The sequence below is a fragment of the Oncorhynchus clarkii genome, chromosome 16, assembly GCF_045791955.1.
Source record: "Oncorhynchus clarkii lewisi isolate Uvic-CL-2024 chromosome 16, UVic_Ocla_1.0, whole genome shotgun sequence".
In the NCBI taxonomy this organism is placed as follows: domain Eukaryota; kingdom Metazoa; phylum Chordata; class Actinopteri; order Salmoniformes; family Salmonidae; genus Oncorhynchus; species Oncorhynchus clarkii.
In genome coordinates, this window is record NC_092162.1 from 74,226,109 (window position 1) to 74,243,426 (window position 17,318).

General features: G+C 42.9%; 1 protein-coding gene across 4 annotated transcripts in view; it reads right to left on the bottom strand.

Annotated features, from left to right (window-relative positions):
• The window catches only part of LOC139369013 (RNA binding motif protein 10), an 85,120-nt gene that overhangs the window by 27,409 nt on the left and 40,393 nt on the right, over window positions 1-17,318 (bottom strand). The gene's annotated exons all lie outside the window — the stretch shown is intronic.

Genomic DNA, 17,318 nt, shown 5'->3' on the forward strand with positions numbered 1-17,318 from the left:
GCGATGGCTGTACTGGTTATATATTATTAGAATGGTTACCTGGGTAACAGACCACTGGGCAGCAGCGATGGCTGTACTGGTTATATATTATATATTATTAGAATGGTTACCTGGGTAACAGACCACTGGGCAGCAGCGATGGCTGTACTGGTTATATATTATTAGAATGGTTACCTGGGTAACAGACCACTGGGCAGCAGCGATGGCTGTACTGGTTATATATTATATATTATTAGAATGGTTACCTGGGTAACAGACCACTGGGCAGCAGCGATGGCTGTACTGGTTATATATTATTAGAATGGTTACCTGGGTAACAGACCACTGGGCAGCAGCGATGGCTGTACTGGTTATATATTATTAGAATGGTTACCTGGGTAACAGACCACTGGGCAGCAGCGATGGCTGTACTGGTTATATATTATTAGAATGGTTACCTGGGTAACAGACCACTGGGCAGCAGCGATGGCTGTACTGGTTATATATTATTAGAATGGTTACCTGGGTAACAGACCACTGGGCAGCAGCGATGGCTGTACTGGTTATATATTATATATTATTAGAATGGTTACCTGGGTAACAGACCACTGGGCAGCAGCGATGGCTGTACTGGTTATATATTATATATTATTAGAATGGTTACCTGGGTAACAGACCACTGGGCAGCAGCGATGGCTGTACTGGTTATATATTATTAGAATGGTTACCTGGGTAACAGACCACTGGGCAGCAGCGATGGCTGTACTGGTTATATATTATTAGAATGGTTACCTGGGTAACAGACCACTGGGCAGCAGCGATGGCTGTACTGGTTATATATTATTAGAATGGTTACCTGGGTAACAGACCACTGGGCAGCAGCGATGGCTGTACTGGTTATATATTATTAGAATGGTTACCTGGGTAACAGACCACTGGGCAGCAGCGATGGCTGTACTGGTTATATATTATATATTATTAGAATGGTTACCTGGGTAACAGACCACTGGGCAGCAGCGATGGCTGTACTGGTTATATATTATTAGAATGGTTACCTGGGTAACAGACCACTGGGCAGCAGCGATGGCTGTACTGGTTATATATTATATATTATTAGAATGGTTACCTGGGTAACAGACCACTGGGCAGCAGCGATGGCTGTACTGGTTATATATTATTAGAATGGTTACCTGGGTAACAGACCACTGGGCAGCAGCGATGGCTGTACTGGTTATATATTATTAGAATGGTTACCTGGGTAACAGACCACTGGGCAGCAGCGATGGCTGTACTGGTTATATATTATTAGAATGGTTACCTGGGTAACAGACCACTGGGCAGCAGCGATGGCTGTACTGGTTATATATTATTAGAATGGTTACCTGGGTAACAGACCACTGGGCAGCAGCGATGGCTGTACTGGTTATATATGATATATTATTAGAATGGTTACCTGGGTAACAGACCACTGGGCAGCAGCGATGGCTGTACTGGTTATATTATATATTATTAGAATGGTTACCTGGGTAACAGACCACTGGGCAGCAGCGATGGCTGTACTGGTTATATATTATATATTATTAGAATGGTTACCTGGGTAACAGACCACTGGGCAGCAGCGATGGCTGTACTGGTTATATATTATTAGAATGGTTACCTGGGTAACAGACCACTGGGCAGCAGCGATGGCTGTACTGGTTATATATTATTAGAATGGTTACCTGGGTAACAGACCACTGGGCAGCAGCGATGGCTGTACTGGTTATATATTATTAGAATGGTTACCTGGGTAACAGACCACTGGGCAGCAGCGATGGCTGTACTGGTTATATATTATTAGAATGGTTACCTGGGTAACAGACCACTGGGCAGCAGCGATGGCTGTACTGGTTATATTATATATTATTAGAATGGTTACCTGGGTAACAGACCACTGGGCAGCAGCGATGGCTGTACTGGTTATATATATATATTATTAGAATGGTTACCTGGGTAACAGACCACTGGGCAGCAGCGATGGCTGTACTGGTTATATATATATATTATTAGAATGGTTACCTGGGTAACAGACCACTGGGCAGCAGCGATGGCTGTACTGGTTATATATTATATATTATTAGAATGGTTACCTGGGTAACAGACCACTGGGCAGCAGCGATGGCTGTACTGGTTATATATTATATATTATTAGAATGGTTACCTGGGTAACAGACCACTGGGCAGCAGCGATGGCTGTACTGGTTATATATTATTAGAATGGTTACCTGGGTAACAGACCACTGGGCAGCAGCGATGGCTGTACTGGTTATATATATATATTATTAGAATGGTTACCTGGGTAACAGACCACTGGGCAGCAGCGATGGCTGTACTGGTTATATATTATATATTATTAGAATGGTTACCTGGGTAACAGACCACTGGGCAGCAGCGATGGCTGTACTGGTTATATATTATTAGAATGGTTACCTGGGTAACAGACCACTGGGCAGCAGCGATGGCTGTACTGGTTATATATTATTAGAATGGTTACCTGGGTAACAGACCACTGGGCAGCAGCGATGGCTGTACTGGTTATATATTATATATTATTAGAATGGTTACCTGGGTAACAGACCACTGGGCAGCAGCGATGGCTGTACTGGTTATATATTATATATTATTAGAATGGTTACCTGGGTAACAGACCACTGGGCAGCAGCGATGGCTGTACTGGTTATATATTATATATTATTAGAATGGTTACCTGGGTAACAGACCACTGGGCAGCAGCGATGGCTGTACTGGTTATATATTATTAGAATGGTTACCTGGGTAACAGACCACTGGGCAGCAGCGATGGCTGTACTGGTTATATATTATATATTATTAGAATGGTTACCTGGGTAACAGACCACTGGGCAGCAGCGATGGCTGTACTGGTTATATATTATTAGAATGGTTACCTGGGTAACAGACCACTGGGCAGCAGCGATGGCTGTACTGGTTATATATTATTAGAATGGTTACCTGGGTAACAGACCACTGGGCAGCAGCGATGGCTGTACTGGTTATATATTATTAGAATGGTTACCTGGGTAACAGACCACTGGGCAGCAGCGATGGCTGTACTGGTTATATATTATATATTATTAGAATGGTTACCTGGGTAACAGACCACTGGGCAGCAGCGATGGCTGTACTGGTTATATATTATATATTATTAGAATGGTTACCTGGGTAACAGACCACTGGGCAGCAGCGATGGCTGTACTGGTTATATATATATTATTAGAATGGTTACCTGGGTAACAGACCACTGGGCAGCAGCGATGGCTGTACTGGTTATATATTATTAGAATGGTTACCTGGGTAACAGACCACTGGGCAGCAGCGATGGCTGTACTGGTTATATATTATATATTATTAGAATGGTTACCTGGGTAACAGACCACTGGGCAGCAGCGATGGCTGTACTGGTTATATATTATATTATTAGAATGGTTACCTGGGTAACAGACCACTGGGCAGCAGCGATGGCTGTACTGGTTATATATTATTAGAATGGTTACCTGGGTAACAGACCACTGGGCAGCAGCGATGGCTGTACTGGTTATATATTATATATTATTAGAATGGTTACCTGGGTAACAGACCACTGGGCAGCAGCGATGGCTGTACTGGTTATATATTATTAGAATGGTTACCTGGGTAACAGACCACTGGGCAGCAGCGATGGCTGTACTGGTATATATATTATTATTAGAATGGTTACCTGGGTAACAGACCACTGGGCAGCAGCGATGGCTGTACTGGTTATATATTATTAGAATGGTTACCTGGGTAACAGACCACTGGGCAGCAGCGATGGCTGTACTGGTTATATATTATTAGAATGGTTACCTGGGTAACAGACCACTGGGCAGCAGCGATGGCTGTACTGGTTATATATTATTAGAATGGTTACCTGGGTAACAGACCACTGGGCAGCAGCGATGGCTGTACTGGTTATATATTATTAGAATGGTTACCTGGGTAACAGACCACTGGGCAGCAGCGATGGCTGTACTGGTTATATATTATTAGAATGGTTACCTGGGTAACAGACCACTGGGCAGCAGCGATGGCTGTACTGGTTATATATTATTAGAATGGTTACCTGGGTAACAGACCACTGGGCAGCAGCGATGGCTGTACTGGTTATATATTATTAGAATGGTTACCTGGGTAACAGACCACTGGGCAGCAGCGATGGCTGTACTGGTTATATATTATTAGAATGGTTACCTGGGTAACAGACCACTGGGCAGCAGCGATGGCTGTACTGGTTATATATTATTAGAATGGTTACCTGGGTAACAGACCACTGGGCAGCAGCGATGGCTGTACTGGTTATATATTATTAGAATGGTTACCTGGGTAACAGACCACTGGGCAGCAGCGATGGCTGTACTGGTTATATATTATATATTATTAGAATGGTTACCTGGGTAACAGACCACTGGGCAGCAGCGATGGCTGTACTGGTTATATATTATATATTATTAGAATGGTTACCTGGGTAACAGACCACTGGGCAGCAGCGATGGCTGTACTGGTTATATATTATTAGAATGGTTACCTGGGTAACAGACCACTGGGCAGCAGCGATGGCTGTACTGGTTATATATTATATATTATTAGAATGGTTACCTGGGTAACAGACCACTGGGCAGCAGCGATGGCTGTACTGGTTATATATTATATATTATTAGAATGGTTACCTGGGTAACAGACCACTGGGCAGCAGCGATGGCTGTACTGGTTATATATTATATATTATTAGAATGGTTACCTGGGTAACAGACCACTGGGCAGCAGCGATGGCTGTACTGGTTATATATTATATATTATTAGAATGGTTACCTGGGTATGGGCAGCAGCGATGGCTGTATTATATATTATTAGAATGGTTACCTGGGTAACAGACCACTGGGCAGCAGCGATGGCTGTACTGGTTATATATTATTAGAATGGTTACCTGGGTAACAGACCACTGGGCAGCAGCGATGGCTGTACTGGTTATATATTATATATTATTAGAATGGTTACCTGGGTAACAGACCACTGGGCAGCAGCGATGGCTGTACTGGTTATATATTATATATTATTAGAATGGTTACCTGGGTAACAGACCACTGGGCAGCAGCGATGGCTGTACTGGTTATATATTATATATTATTAGAATGGTTACCTGGGTAACAGACCACTGGGCAGCAGCGATGGCTGTACTGGTTATATATTATATATTATTAGAATGGTTACCTGGGTAACAGACCACTGGGCAGCAGCGATGGCTGTACTGGTTATATATTATTAGAATGGTTACCTGGGTAACAGACCACTGGGCAGCAGCGATGGCTGTACTGGTTATATATTATATATTATTAGAATGGTTACCTGGGTAACAGACCACTGGGCAGCAGCGATGGCTGTACTGGTTATATATTATATATTATTAGAATGGTTACCTGGGTAACAGACCACTGGGCAGCAGCGATGGCTGTACTGGTTATATATTATATATTATTAGAATGGTTACCTGGGTAACAGACCACTGGGCAGCAGCGATGGCTGTACTGGTTATATATTATTAGAATGGTTACCTGGGTAACAGACCACTGGGCAGCAGCGATGGCTGTACTGGTTATATATTATATATTATTAGAATGGTTACCTGGGTAACAGACCACTGGGCAGCAGCGATGGCTGTACTGGTTATATATTATTAGAATGGTTACCTGGGTAACAGACCACTGGGCAGCAGCGATGGCTGTACTGGTTATATATTATATATTATTAGAATGGTTACCTGGGTAACAGACCACTGGGCAGCAGCGATGGCTGTACTGGTTATATATTATATATTATTAGAATGGTTACCTGGGTAACAGACCACTGGGCAGCAGCGATGGCTGTACTGGTTATATATTATATATTATTAGAATGGTTACCTGGGTAACAGACCACTGGGCAGCAGCGATGGCTGTACTGGTTATATATTATTAGAATGGTTACCTGGGTAACAGACCACTGGGCAGCAGCGATGGCTGTACTGGTTATATATTATATATTATTAGAATGGTTACCTGGGTAACAGACCACTGGGCAGCAGCGATGGCTGTACTGGTTATATATTATTAGAATGGTTACCTGGGTAACAGACCACTGGGCAGCAGCGATGGCTGTACTGGTTATATATTATATATTATTAGAATGGTTACCTGGGTAACAGACCACTGGGCAGCAGCGATGGCTGTACTGGTTATATATTATATATTATTAGAATGGTTACCTGGGTAACAGACCACTGGGCAGCAGCGATGGCTGTACTGGTTATATATTATATATTATTAGAATGGTTACCTGGGTAACAGACCACTGGGCAGCAGCGATGGCTGTACTGGTTATATATTATATATTATTAGAATGGTTACCTGGGTAACAGACCACTGGGCAGCAGCGATGGCTGTACTGGTTATATATTATATATTATTAGAATGGTTACCTGGGTAACAGACCACTGGGCAGCAGCGATGGCTGTACTGGTTATATATTATTAGAATGGTTACCTGGGTAACAGACCACTGGGCAGCAGCGATGGCTGTACTGGTTATATATTATATATTATTAGAATGGTTACCTGGGTAACAGACCACTGGGCAGCAGCGATGGCTGTACTGGTTATATATTATATATTATTAGAATGGTTACCTGGGTAACAGACCACTGGGCAGCAGCGATGGCTGTACTGGTTATATATTATATATTATTAGAATGGTTACCTGGGTAACAGACCACTGGGCAGCAGCGATGGCTGTACTGGTTATATATTATATATTATTAGAATGGTTACCTGGGTAACAGACCACTGGGCAGCAGCGATGGCTGTACTGGTTATATATTATTAGAATGGTTACCTGGGTAACAGACCACTGGGCAGCAGCGATGGCTGTACTGGTTATATATTATATATTATTAGAATGGTTACCTGGGTAACAGACCACTGGGCAGCAGCGATGGCTGTACTGGTTATATATTATTAGAATGGTTACCTGGGTAACAGACCACTGGGCAGCAGCGATGGCTGTACTGGTTATATATTATATATTATTAGAATGGTTACCTGGGTAACAGACCACTGGGCAGCAGCGATGGCTGTACTGGTTATATATTATTAGAATGGTTACCTGGGTAACAGACCACTGGGCAGCAGCGATGGCTGTACTGGTTATATATTATATATTATTAGAATGGTTACCTGGGTAACAGACCACTGGGCAGCAGCGATGGCTGTACTGGTTATATATTATTAGAATGGTTACCTGGGTAACAGACCACTGGGCAGCAGCGATGGCTGTACTGGTTATATATTATATATTATTAGAATGGTTACCTGGGTAACAGACCACTGGGCAGCAGCGATGGCTGTACTGGTTATATATTATATATTATTAGAATGGTTACCTGGGTAACAGACCACTGGGCAGCAGCGATGGCTGTACTGGTTATATATTATATATTATTAGAATGGTTACCTGGGTAACAGACCACTGGGCAGCAGCGATGGCTGTACTGGTTATATATTATTAGAATGGTTACCTGGGTAACAGACCACTGGGCAGCAGCGATGGCTGTACTGGTTATATATTATATATTATTAGAATGGTTACCTGGGTAACAGACCACTGGGCAGCAGCGATGGCTGTACTGGTTATATATTATTAGAATGGTTACCTGGGTAACAGACCACTGGGCAGCAGCGATGGCTGTACTGGTTATATATTATATATTATTAGAATGGTTACCTGGGTAACAGACCACTGGGCAGCAGCGATGGCTGTACTGGTTATATATTATATATTATTAGAATGGTTACCTGGGTAACAGACCACTGGGCAGCAGCGATGGCTGTACTGGTTATATATTATATATTATTAGAATGGTTACCTGGGTAACAGACCACTGGGCAGCAGCGATGGCTGTACTGGTTATATATTATTAGAATGGTTACCTGGGTAACAGACCACTGGGCAGCAGCGATGGCTGTACTGGTTATATATTATATATTATTAGAATGGTTACCTGGGTAACAGACCACTGGGCAGCAGCGATGGCTGTACTGGTTATATATTATATATTATTAGAATGGTTACCTGGGTAACAGACCACTGGGCAGCAGCGATGGCTGTACTGGTTATATATTATTAGAATGGTTACCTGGGTAACAGACCACTGGGCAGCAGCGATGGCTGTACTGGTTATATATTATTAGAATGGTTACCTGGGTAACAGACCACTGGGCAGCAGCGATGGCTGTACTGGTTATATATTATATATTATTAGAATGGTTACCTGGGTAACAGACCACTGGGCAGCAGCGATGGCTGTACTGGTTATATATTATATATTATTAGAATGGTTACCTGGGTAACAGACCACTGGGCAGCAGCGATGGCTGTACTGGTTATATATTATTAGAATGGTTACCTGGGTAACAGACCACTGGGCAGCAGCGATGGCTGTACTGGTTATATATTATATATTATTAGAATGGTTACCTGGGTAACAGACCACTGGGCAGCAGCGATGGCTGTACTGGTTATATATTATTAGAATGGTTACCTGGGTAACAGACCACTGGGCAGCAGCGATGGCTGTACTGGTTATATATTATATATTATTAGAATGGTTACCTGGGTAACAGACCACTGGGCAGCAGCGATGGCTGTACTGGTTATATATTATTAGAATGGTTACCTGGGTAACAGACCACTGGGCAGCAGCGATGGCTGTACTGGTTATATATTATTAGAATGGTTACCTGGGTAACAGACCACTGGGCAGCAGCGATGGCTGTACTGGTTATATATTATTAGAATGGTTACCTGGGTAACAGACCACTGGGCAGCAGCGATGGCTGTACTGGTTATATATTATTAGAATGGTTACCTGGGTAACAGACCACTGGGCAGCAGCGATGGCTGTACTGGTTATATATTATTAGAATGGTTACCTGGGTAACAGACCACTGGGCAGCAGCGATGGCTGTACTGGTTATATATTATTAGAATGGTTACCTGGGTAACAGACCACTGGGCAGCAGCGATGGCTGTACTGGTTATATATTATTAGAATGGTTACCTGGGTAACAGACCACTGGGCAGCAGCGATGGCTGTACTGGTTATATATTATTAGAATGGTTACCTGGGTAACAGACCACTGGGCAGCAGCGATGGCTGTACTGGTTATATATTATTAGAATGGTTACCTGGGTAACAGACCACTGGGCAGCAGCGATGGCTGTACTGGTTATATATTATATATTATTAGAATGGTTACCTGGGTAACAGACCACTGGGCAGCAGCGATGGCTGTACTGGTTATATATTATTAGAATGGTTACCTGGGTAACAGACCACTGGGCAGCAGCGATGGCTGTACTGGTTATATATTATTAGAATGGTTACCTGGGTAACAGACCACTGGGCAGCAGCGATGGCTGTACTGGTTATATATTATTAGAATGGTTACCTGGGTAACAGACCACTGGGCAGCAGCGATGGCTGTACTGGTTATATATTATATATTATTAGAATGGTTACCTGGGTAACAGACCACTGGGCAGCAGCGATGGCTGTACTGGTTATATATTATATATTATTAGAATGGTTACCTGGGTAACAGACCACTGGGCAGCAGCGATGGCTGTACTGGTTATATATTATTAGAATGGTTACCTGGGTAACAGACCACTGGGCAGCAGCGATGGCTGTACTGGTTATATATTATTAGAATGGTTACCTGGGTAACAGACCACTGGGCAGCAGCGATGGCTGTACTGGTTATATATTATTAGAATGGTTACCTGGGTAACAGACCACTGGGCAGCAGCGATGGCTGTACTGGTTATATATTATATATTATTAGAATGGTTACCTGGGTAACAGACCACTGGGCAGCAGCGATGGCTGTACTGGTTATATATTATATATTATTAGAATGGTTACCTGGGTAACAGACCACTGGGCAGCAGCGATGGCTGTACTGGTTATATATTATTAGAATGGTTACCTGGGTAACAGACCACTGGGCAGCAGCGATGGCTGTACTGGTTATATATTATATATTATTAGAATGGTTACCTGGGTAACAGACCACTGGGCAGCAGCGATGGCTGTACTGGTTATATATTATATATTATTAGAATGGTTACCTGGGTAACAGACCACTGGGCAGCAGCGATGGCTGTACTGGTTATATATTATATATTATTAGAATGGTTACCTGGGTAACAGACCACTGGGCAGCAGCGATGGCTGTACTGGTTATATATTATATATTATTAGAATGGTTACCTGGGTAACAGACCACTGGGCAGCAGCGATGGCTGTACTGGTTATATATTATTAGAATGGTTACCTGGGTAACAGACCACTGGGCAGCAGCGATGGCTGTACTGGTTATATATTATATATTATTAGAATGGTTACCTGGGTAACAGACCACTGGGCAGCAGCGATGGCTGTACTGGTTATATATTATTAGAATGGTTACCTGGGTAACAGACCACTGGGCAGCAGCGATGGCTGTACTGGTTATATATTATATATTATTAGAATGGTTACCTGGGTAACAGACCACTGGGCAGCAGCGATGGCTGTACTGGTTATATATTATTAGAATGGTTACCTGGGTAACAGACCACTGGGCAGCAGCGATGGCTGTACTGGTTATATATTATATATTATTAGAATGGTTACCTGGGTAACAGACCACTGGGCAGCAGCGATGGCTGTACTGGTTATATATTATTAGAATGGTTACCTGGGTAACAGACCACTGGGCAGCAGCGATGGCTGTACTGGTTATATATTATATATTATTAGAATGGTTACCTGGGTAACAGACCACTGGGCAGCAGCGATGGCTGTACTGGTTATATATTATATATTATTAGAATGGTTACCTGGGTAACAGACCACTGGGCAGCAGCGATGGCTGTACTGGTTATATATTATTAGAATGGTTACCTGGGTAACAGACCACTGGGCAGCAGCGATGGCTGTACTGGTTATATATTATTAGAATGGTTACCTGGGTAACAGACCACTGGGCAGCAGCGATGGCTGTACTGGTTATATATTATATATTATTAGAATGGTTACCTGGGTAACAGACCACTGGGCAGCAGCGATGGCTGTACTGGTTATATATTATTAGAATGGTTACCTGGGTAACAGACCACTGGGCAGCAGCGATGGCTGTACTGGTTATATATTATATATTATTAGAATGGTTACCTGGGTAACAGACCACTGGGCAGCAGCGATGGCTGTACTGGTTATATATTATATATTATTAGAATGGTTACCTGGGTAACAGACCACTGGGCAGCAGCGATGGCTGTACTGGTTATATATTATATATTATTAGAATGGTTACCTGGGTAACAGACCACTGGGCAGCAGCGATGGCTGTACTGGTTATATATTATATATTATTAGAATGGTTACCTGGGTAACAGACCACTGGGCAGCAGCGATGGCTGTACTGGTTATATATTATATATTATTAGAATGGTTACCTGGGTAACAGACCACTGGGCAGCAGCGATGGCTGTACTGGTTATATATTATTAGAATGGTTACCTGGGTAACAGACCACTGGGCAGCAGCGATGGCTGTACTGGTTATATATTATATATTATTAGAATGGTTACCTGGGTAACAGACCACTGGGCAGCAGCGATGGCTGTACTGGTTATATATTATTAGAATGGTTACCTGGGTAACAGACCACTGGGCAGCAGCGATGGCTGTACTGGTTATATATTATATATTATTAGAATGGTTACCTGGGTAACAGACCACTGGGCAGCAGCGATGGCTGTACTGGTTATATATTATATATTATTAGAATGGTTACCTGGGTAACAGACCACTGGGCAGCAGCGATGGCTGTACTGGTTATATATTATTAGAATGGTTACCTGGGTAACAGACCACTGGGCAGCAGCGATGGCTGTACTGGTTATATATTATTAGAATGGTTACCTGGGTAACAGACCACTGGGCAGCAGCGATGGCTGTACTGGTTATATATTATTAGAATGGTTACCTGGGTAACAGACCACTGGGCAGCAGCGATGGCTGTACTGGTTATATATTATTAGAATGGTTACCTGGGTAACAGACCACTGGGCAGCAGCGATGGCTGTACTGGTTATATATTATATATTATTAGAATGGTTACCTGGGTAACAGACCACTGGGCAGCAGCGATGGCTGTACTGGTTATATATTATATATTATTAGAATGGTTACCTGGGTAACAGACCACTGGGCAGCAGCGATGGCTGTACTGGTTATATATTATTAGAATGGTTACCTGGGTAACAGACCACTGGGCAGCAGCGATGGCTGTACTGGTTATATATTATATATTATTAGAATGGTTACCTGGGTAACAGACCACTGGGCAGCAGCGATGGCTGTACTGGTTATATATTATATATTATTAGAATGGTTACCTGGGTAACAGACCACTGGGCAGCAGCGATGGCTGTACTGGTTATATATTATTAGAATGGTTACCTGGGTAACAGACCACTGGGCAGCAGCGATGGCTGTACTGGTTATATATTATTAGAATGGTTACCTGGGTAACAGACCACTGGGCAGCAGCGATGGCTGTACTGGTTATATATTATTAGAATGGTTACCTGGGTAACAGACCACTGGGCAGCAGCGATGGCTGTACTGGTTATATATTATTAGAATGGTTACCTGGGTAACAGACCACTGGGCAGCAGCGATGGCTGTACTGGTTATATATTATTAGAATGGTTACCTGGGTAACAGACCACTGGGCAGCAGCGATGGCTGTACTGGTTATATATTATTAGAATGGTTACCTGGGTAACAGACCACTGGGCAGCAGCGATGGCTGTACTGGTTATATATTATATTATTAGAATGGTTACCTGGGTAACAGACCACTGGGCAGCAGCGATGGCTGTACTGGTTATATATTATTAGAATGGTTACCTGGGTAACAGACCACTGGGCAGCAGCGATGGCTGTACTGGTTATATATTATATATTATTAGAATGGTTACCTGGGTAACAGACCACTGGGCAGCAGCGATGGCTGTACTGGTTATATATTATATTATTAGAATGGTTACCTGGGTAACAGACCACTGGGCAGCAGCGATGGCTGTACTGGTTATATATTATTAGAATGGTTACCTGGGTAACAGACCACTGGGCAGCAGCGATGGCTGTACTGGTTATATATTATATATTATTAGAATGGTTACCTGGGTAACAGACCACTGGGCAGCAGCGATGGCTGTACTGGTTATATATTATTAGAATGGTTACCTGGGTAACAGACCACTGGGCAGCAGCGATGGCTGTACTGGTTATATATTATATATTTAGAATGGTTACCTGGGTAACAGACCACTGGGCAGCAGCGATGGCTGTACTGGTTATATATTATTAGAATGGTTACCTGGGTAACAGACCACTGGGCAGCAGCGATGGCTGTACTGGTTATATATTATTAGAATGGTTACCTGGGTAACAGACCACTGGGCAGCAGCGATGGCTGTACTGGTTATATATTATTAGAATGGTTACCTGGGTAACAGACCACTGGGCAGCAGCGATGGCTGTACTGGTTATATATTATTAGAATGGTTACCTGGGTAACAGACCACTGGGCAGCAGCGATGGCTGTACTGGTTATATATTATTAGAATGGTTACCTGGGTAACAGACCACTGGGCAGCAGCGATGGCTGTACTGGTTATATATTATTAGAATGGTTACCTGGGTAACAGACCACTGGGCAGCAGCGATGGCTGTACTGGTTATATATTATTAGAATGGTTACCTGGGTAACAGACCACTGGGCAGCAGCGATGGCTGTACTGGTTATATATTATTAGAATGGTTACCTGGGTAACAGACCACTGGGCAGCAGCGATGGCTGTACTGGTTATATATTATATATTATTAGAATGGTTACCTGGGTAACAGACCACTGGGCAGCAGCGATGGCTGTACTGGTTATATATTATATATTATTAGAATGGTTACCTGGGTAACAGACCACTGGGCAGCAGCGATGGCTGTACTGGTTATATATTATTAGAATGGTTACCTGGGTAACAGACCACTGGGCAGCAGCGATGGCTGTACTGGTTATATATTATATATTATTAGAATGGTTACCTGGGTAACAGACCACTGGGCAGCAGCGATGGCTGTACTGGTTATATATTATTAGAATGGTTACCTGGGTAACAGACCACTGGGCAGCAGCGATGGCTGTACTGGTTATATATTATATATTATTAGAATGGTTACCTGGGTAACAGACCACTGGGCAGCAGCGATGGCTGTACTGGTTATATATTATTAGAATGGTTACCTGGGTAACAGACCACTGGGCAGCAGCGATGGCTGTACTGGTTATATATTATATATTATTAGAATGGTTACCTGGGTAACAGACCACTGGGCAGCAGCGATGGCTGTACTGGTTATATATTATTAGAATGGTTACCTGGGTAACAGACCACTGGGCAGCAGCGATGGCTGTACTGGTTATATATTATATATTATTAGAATGGTTACCTGGGTAACAGACCACTGGGCAGCAGCGATGGCTGTACTGGTTATATATTATTAGAATGGTTACCTGGGTAACAGACCACTGGGCAGCAGCGATGGCTGTACTGGTTATATATTATTAGAATGGTTACCTGGGTAACAGACCACTGGGCAGCAGCGATGGCTGTACTGGTTATATATTATATATTATTAGAATGGTTACCTGGGTAACAGACCACTGGGCAGCAGCGATGGCTGTACTGGTTATATATTATTAGAATGGTTACCTGGGTAACAGACCACTGGGCAGCAGCGATGGCTGTACTGGTTATATATTATTAGAATGGTTACCTGGGTAACAGACCACTGGGCAGCAGCGATGGCTGTACTGGTTATATATTATTAGAATGGTTACCTGGGTAACAGACCACTGGGCAGCAGCGATGGCTGTACTGGTTATATATTATATATTATTAGAATGGTTACCTGGGTAACAGACCACTGGGCAGCAGCGATGGCTGTACTGGTTATATATTATATATTATTAGAATGGTTACCTGGGTAACAGACCACTGGGCAGCAGCGATGGCTGTACTGGTTATATATTATATATTATTAGAATGGTTACCTGGGTAACAGACCACTGGGCAGCAGCGATGGCTGTACTGGTTATATATTATTAGAATGGTTACCTGGGTAACAGACCACTGGGCAGCAGCGATGGCTGTACTGGTTATATATTATATATTATTAGAATGGTTACCTGGGTAACAGACCACTGGGCAGCAGCGATGGCTGTACTGGTTATATATTATATATTATTAGAATGGTTACCTGGGTAACAGACCACTGGGCAGCAGCGATGGCTGTACTGGTTATATATTATATATTATTAGAATGGTTACCTGGGTAACAGACCACTGGGCAGCAGCGATGGCTGTACTGGTTATATATTATATATTATTAGAATGGTTACCTGGGTAACAGACCACTGGGCAGCAGCGATGGCTGTACTGGTTATATATTATTAGAATGGTTACCTGGGTAACAGACCACTGGGCAGCAGCGATGGCTGTACTGGTTATATATTATATATTATTAGAATGGTTACCTGGGTAACAGACCACTGGGCAGCAGCGATGGCTGTACTGGTTATATATTATATATTATTAGAATGGTTACCTGGGTAACAGACCACTGGGCAGCAGCGATGGCTGTACTGGTTATATATTATATATTATTAGAATGGTTACCTGGGTAACAGACCACTGGGCAGCAGCGATGGCTGTACTGGTTATATATTATATATTATTAGAATGGTTACCTGGGTAACAGACCACTGTGCAGCAGCGATGGCTGTACTGGTTATATTATATATTATTAGAATGGTTACCTGGGTAACAGACCACTGGGCAGCAGCGATGGCTGTACTGGTTATATATTATTAGAATGGTTACCTGGGTAACAGACCACTGGGCAGCAGCGATGGCTGTACTGGTTATATATTATATATTATTAGAATGGTTACCTGGGTAACAGACCACTGGGCAGCAGCGATGGCTGTACTGGTTATATATTATATATTATTAGAATGGTTACCTGGGTAACAGACCACTGGGCAGCAGCGATGGCTGTACTGGTTATATATTATTAGAATGGTTACCTGGGTAACAGACCACTGGGCAGCAGCGATGGCTGTACTGGTTATATATTATTAGAATGGTTACCTGGGTAACAGACCACTGGGCAGCAGCGATGGCTGTACTGGTTATATATTATATATTATTAGAATGGTTACCTGGGTAACAGACCACTGGGCAGCAGCGATGGCTGTACTGGTTATATTATATATTATTAGAATGGTTACCTGGGTAACAGACCACTGGGCAGCAGCGATGGCTGTACTGGTTATATATTATATATTATTAGAATGGTTACCTGGGTAACAGACCACTGGGCAGCAGCGATGGCTGTACTGGTTATATATTATATATTATTAGAATGGTTACCTGGGTAACAGACCACTGGGCAGCAGCGATGGCTGTACTGGTTATATATTATTAGAATGGTTACCTGGGTAACAGACCACTGGGCAGCAGCGATGGCTGTACTGGTTATATATTATTAGAATGGTTACCTGGGTAACAGACCACTGGGCAGCAGCGATGGCTGTACTGGTTATATATTATTAGAATGGTTACCTGGGTAACAGACCACTGGGCAGCAGCGATGGCTGTACTGGTTATATATTATTAGAATGGTTACCTGGGTAACAGACCACTGGGCAGCAGCGATGGCTGTACTGGTTATATATTATATATTATTAGAATGGTTACCTGGGTAACAGACCACTGGGCAGCAGCGATGGCTGTACTGGTTATATATTATTAGAATGGTTACCTGGGTAACAGACCACTGGGCAGCAGCGATGGCTGTACTGGTTATATATTATTAGAATGGTTACCTGGGTAACAGACCACTGGGCAGCAGCGATGGCTGTACTGGTTATATATTATATATTATTAGAATGGTTACCTGGGTAACAGACCACTGGGCAGCAGCGATGGCTGTACTGGTTACCTTATATATTATATATTATTAGAATGGTTACCTGGGTAACAGACCACTGGGCAGCAGCGATGGCTGTACTGGTTATATATTATATATTATTAGAATGGTTACCTGGGTAACAG